The 5,923-nt window shown below is 40.7% G+C and overlaps 1 long non-coding RNA gene across 1 annotated transcript; it reads right to left on the reverse strand.

Annotated features, from left to right (window-relative positions):
• Positions 1-3,342: 3,342 nt before the first annotated feature.
• On the reverse strand, positions 3,343-5,506 carry LOC308653440. The gene is made up of 3 exons (XR_014023040.1): positions 5,360-5,506; positions 3,519-3,620; positions 3,343-3,394 (listed from the first exon to the last, which is right to left on the reverse strand). It is a non-coding gene; the product is annotated as an uncharacterized lncRNA (long non-coding RNA).
• Between the last annotated feature and the right edge of the window lie 417 nt (positions 5,507-5,923).

The following is a 5,923-nucleotide window of genomic DNA, read 5'->3' on the forward strand; positions in this document are numbered from 1 at the left end:
TATGGGAATTTAAATTAGCGGGACTATGTTGCAAAAGGCAACGCAAAAGCAGGGCTTCAAGTCAACAGTTCGCTTTGACGGCTCCTGCGGCACAGGCTCCAACACAACGCCAAGTTCAGAAGACACGCAAGACGTCCTTCAAGAGCACCTTAGATACAGTGTCATTCAATTAATCCATGGTCATGGTTGACAATTTTAGAAAGTACTGATAAATGATAACTCTAATAATAAAATATCAAAATAAAAATGACTTAAAATTGTAATCACCACTATTCCCACCCTAAAAGAGAACTATATTTTATGCTTTAGTTGAAATTCTTTTTAAACAAACTAAATTTTTAAAAATTCCACGTGTGCACGCATGCGCAGGTGCACAAAAATCAGAATCCTACTACTCTTTAAAGTTTAATAGATTGAAAACATCTTTGTGTGTCACTGTTTTGCTTTTTATTATTTTTTTTACTTTTTATTTTGAAATACCTTAGGGTTTAATAAAGGACTGTACAAATAGCACAGAGATGCATGGAGACCATGCAAAAATCCCATTTCTACTTAGAGATGCACCTGCTCATGGTGGGCTCTTGCTAGTGCGGTAATAGCTGGTATTGAACGCTGGAGTTTCCCTCAGGGGTTCTGCATTGATTAACCAGGACTCTTCTCTAGAGAAGAACTCATTCTCCCTCTCTTATTTATTTAATCGTGGATATTTACTTTATTATTTGGGTTATAATCTAATAATGTGATTTCATTACATACTTTGTTGTTCAGACTGTTTCAGCTTTGATTACTAGGAGCTTTTGGATTCGTTCATGTGCTTTATTTATGTATTATGGAATTCTGTCCCAGCGGCATTAAGTGGCCTAAAACAGCTATGACTGTTAGCTTAATAGGTATTTTTTTGTGTGCTGAAGGAGAGAGAAGTATTTTAATATATTAATAAATAAAAATATAAATATATTTAAAATTTTTTTCTTTAAGAATTATATTACATTGCAACACCACAAGCTTTCCAGACTCATCTTTATTTCCATTGCCCCAGCCCTGAATCAGACAGTTCTCCAAGGATTCCTGGTTCTTTTTATTGGACAGTGATATTGAGAAACCAACATTACTGGGAATTAGGCACTCTCCTCTTTACTGAAATGTCCTTGTTTCTAGCCTTTCTGAGTGGACAGGGCTAGGAGAGATAGATACAAAAGAATATAGGATGCAGGTGGTAGGTATGTGTGTATGTCAGTACATACAGTAATGCATACATGTACACATCTATAGATGTATCTGTGTCTTTCCCTTTTATGTTGCTGTAATATAAGACTGGGTAATTGGTAATTAACAGAAATTTATTTGGCTTGTGGTTCTGGAGGCCAGGAAGTCCAAGGTCTAGGGGCTGAGTGTGGTGAGGGCCTTCTTGCTTTCTCACAGCATGGTGAAAGGCATCACATGAGAAGAAAGTGGGGGTGCGTGCCCAGAAACCCACTCCTGAGACAACAAACCCAGTCTTGTAGTAATGGTGTTGGTCTACTCATGAGGACAGAAAGCTCAGCTGGATCACACATGTTTTAATATGTTGCAGTTTTATTTTCTTTCAATAAAAAATTCTTATTTCCCTCAAGACTTTCTCTGTGACCACTGGCTTATTAGAAAGTACAGGTTTAATTTCCAAATATTGAAGGTTTTTTTTAGGTATCTTCCTGTTACTGATTTCTAGTTTCATTAAATTGTGGTCAGAGATAGTTTGTATGGTTTTGGTTCTTTTAAATTTGTTGATGTTCATTTTATGACCCTTAGTATGATGTATTTTGATGAATGTCCCATGTGTACTTGAAAAAAGCGTATTTTGGTGTTGAGTGGAGTTTTACATATATATATATATATATCAATTTACCTAGTTGTTGATAGCATTTTTTCAGTCCTCTATATTCAAGTATTCATCTTTCTGCTGCTTCTATCAATTAACAAAAGAGGCATGTTGAAGATTCCAATAAAAATCATCCATTTGGGGGCTGAGGTTGTGGCTCAGTTGTAAAGCACTTGCCTCACATATATGAGGCACTGGGTTCGATTCTCAGCACCACAGAAAAATAGATGAATAAAATAAAGGTCCATCAACAACTGAAAAAAAATTTTAAAAATCGTCTATTTTCTCTTTCTGTTCCTTTTCTTCTTGCCTTATGTCTATTGAAGCCCAATATCATTATGAAATCTCTTTATCCCCTCATAAGATTCCTTGTTCTGAAGTACACTTTGGTATTAGCATAACTATTCTGGCTTGCTTTTTTATTTATTTATTTTTTTTGGTGGACAGTACCAGAGATTGAACCAAGGGGCACTCGACCACTGAGCCACAACCCCAGCCCTATTTTGTATTTTCTTTAGAGACAGGGTCTCACTGAGTTGCTTAGTGCCTTGCTTTTGCTAAGGCTGGCTTTGAACTCACAATCCTCCTGCCTTAGCCTCCTGAGTCACTGGGATGACAGGCGTGTGCCACCGCACCTGGCTTTGGTTTTCTTTTTATTAACTTTTGCTTAGCATAGTTTTCTCTACCCCTTTTTGATTTTGTGTTTGTTTGTACTAATGATTGAACCCACAAGCACTCTACCTCTGCGCTATCTTTTCAGCTCTTCATTTTTTGAGACAGGGTCTTGCTAAATTGACCTGGCCTTCAACTTGCAATCCTCCTGCCTCAACCTCCCAAGTGGCTGAGATTGAAGGTGGTAGCCACCACAACCAGCTCTGTCCCTTTACTTTTAACTAATCTGTCCTAATTAAGGAGAATTGACTTATTCCATCTGTCTTTTGCTTCTTTTTCTGTCTTTTCTTGCATTGTCTGAGTTTTTCTTATAATTCTCCTTTATCTCTTATGAAGTATTTACTTCTCTTTTAAAATACTTGTTGATGCTTTCTCTAGAATTCTCTATGGTGTGTATATATATATATATATATATATATATATATATATATATATATATATCTTTAATTCATCTGAGTCTACCTTCAAATATTATACTGCTTCCCATATTGTATAAGGGCCTAGCAGTAGTAAATTCTTTTTTTCTTTTTCTTTTTTTTAGTTGTAGATGGACACAATACCTTTATTTTATTTGTTTTTATTTTTATGTGGTGCCAGGGGTCAAACCCAGTGCCTCACCCATGCTAGGCAAACGCTCCACTCCTGAGCTACAATGCCAACCCCAGTTAAATTCTTAACTTTTCCATTCCATCATGTTTTCATTCGTTTGAGCTGCTGCCATAAACAGAATACCTCAAGTTGGAAAACGTAAATAATCAATTTATTTCTTACAGTTCTGAAAGCTGAGAAGTTCAAGAGCAAGGGGCCAGCAGGTTTGGGGTGTGGTGAAAGCTTCTCTCTGCTTCCAAGTGGGTGCCCAGACCCCTGCGACTCAACAAGACAAAGTCAGAGGGGAAAGGGCAGAGGGAAGGAGGTGGCTTCCCACAACATTTATGAGGTTGTTAAGTCCCCACTTAACACATGAGGGCGCGTCACCCCAAATCCCTACCTCTTCCTATTGTCCCACGAATGAATCAGTTTCATCCTGTGCGTTTGAGGGACACGTTCAGAGCCCAGCCCTTCATGCTGTCTTCTCTCACGTTTCACTTTACTAGACAAAAACAGAATACATTGCCACTGACTGTTTTTTTTTTTTTTGACAGTCTGTTTTCTTTTAGAACAATTAAAAATAAGAAAGATAAATTTTATTTTAACTTTATTCAGTTATTCCATTTCCAGAGTCCTTTTTTCTTTGTGTGGATTCAGATTTGAGCCTGATGTCGTCATCTTGGTGCTTGAAGAACTTCCTCTGACATTTCTTATTGAGTAGGCCCCATGGCAATAACTCCTCTCAGTTCTTGTAGTCTGAGAAGGTCCTTTCTTTCTTCTTCTTTAAAAGATATTTTGGCTGGATATAGAAATATCAGTTGCTAGTTCTTCTTTTCTTTCAGGACTTTAAAGATGTCTCTACACTGTCTTTCAGTTTGCATTATTTCTGACAATAAGCCTGTTTTGCTCTCAGGATTTAACATTCTTCCCCCCCCCACCCCCGCTGGGCTGCATCCAATCTACCCTCCCTGTTGGTGGCTTTCAGCAGTGTAAGTATTATGATACGCATGGCTGTGTACTATGGTTTCAATGTGTCTCCAAAAGTTCATGAGAGGAAAACATAGTCACCAACTATGTTTCAATCATCTACTTCTAAGACTCAAATTACGCCTATGTTAGAAAGTTTAATATTGTTCTGCAGCTCTGGAAGGTTCGCCTCTATTTTTTTTCTCCCATTCTTTTCTGCATGTTTCAATTTTGGTAAAGTCTATTGATTACCCTCAGAGTCACTGATTTTTGCCATGGCCATGTGAGTCTACTAACAAAATTGTCCAAGTCGTTCTTTTGTTGGCTTTCCACTGCTGTGACAAAATGCCTGAGAAAATCAGCTTAAAGGGGGAAAATTTTACTTTGGCTTGACGTTTCAGTGTATGGTTGCTTGGTCTCATTGTTTTGATCCATGGTGAAGCAGAACATCATGGCAGGAAGCAAGTGGGAGAGCAAGGCAGCTGGCTCATGGTTGCCGAGAGAAAGGAGGACCAAGGTCTCCACAGCAGCTTCAAAGACATACCCCAAGGACCTCAGTTCTGCCCCCTAGGCCCACCTCCTACAGATTTTACCACCTCCAGCAGCACTGTCAGCTGGGGACCATGCTTTAACATGTGAGTTTAGGGACAGTTAAGTTCCAAATCATCACAATTTTTTTTAATATTTATTTTTTAGTTGTAGGTGGACACAATACCTTTATTTTCTTTTTAGGTGGTGCTGAGGATTGAACCCAGGGTCTTATATGTGCTAGGCGAGTGCTTTACCTCTAAGCCACAGCTCCAGCCCCTCATCACTGTTTTTATGTTTGGTTTTGTTTATTTCAAGCATTTCCATTGGATTCTTTCTTAAGGTTTCTGTTTCTTTTCTGAAATTAGCCATCTTATCCTGGATTTTATTTACCATTTTCATTCTGGTCTTTAACGTATTCATTGTGATATTTAAAACACTCTGTTATAGCACAATGGTGTAATGGGTCTTCCTCGTGCTCATCCCCTCACAGAAACAATGCCTGGAGGAGCTCCCACACATGAGAATGCCTTCACTGAGCGGAGAATCCAGGCAAAAGGTGAAGAAACCTGAGTGTGGGACAGAGACAGGCTCACCTGACGCACACCACCCTTTCCCTAATCCCAGGCAATCCCTGCATGGGGAAGGAGACATTGCTGTGGACCCTAGCACCTGTCCCAGCCCCTGCTGTCCCAGCTCCAGGCTCAACACCAGGGCAGTCCCTGCCACCCCAGGCTTTACACCCACCTCACTGCCGGGTCAGCCTCTGTGGACCCCAGCTCCAGGTTGGTACTCAGAGCCCCAGGCACTGAACTGGCACCTCTGGACACGGGCTTCAAGTAGTCAGCCTCAACAATCTAGGCCCTGGGTCAGCACCCAGAGCCCCAGGATCCAGACCTGCCCCACAGCCTCATATCACAGGCTGGCTGTGGTAGATCTAGGCGACAGGCCTGACCTCACTCATGTAGCCAGTGTGCTCCACCCAGCCCAGGAAGGAGCCCCTCCTTCACCCGGCCAACAAGTGGTCAATGTTTGGGTGGAAACAAAGATGTGTTCCAGCTGCCCTGAACAACACAGAAGAGCAGAAGAGGATTTTATTTATTTATTTATCTTTTCCCTTCTTGGGTGAAATAGCCTGACCTTCTGGTAGGAGAGTCTGTCTTGAATCAGAAGGGGTTTAACCAAATCACAACAGGAAGTGGTTCCAGTGCCAGCACCGCCTGCTCCCCCTCCTCCTGGGGAGCAGAGCATCCATCCAGATTGGTTTAACCCTGCGTCTCGTGGCGGCTGCCCTGGGGGCCTTGGCACATG

The sequence above is a fragment of the Spermophilus citellus genome (genome assembly GCF_964194105.1).
Source record: "Spermophilus citellus genome assembly, chromosome: 7".
NCBI classification, from domain to species: Eukaryota; Metazoa; Chordata; class Mammalia; order Rodentia; family Sciuridae; genus Spermophilus; species Spermophilus citellus.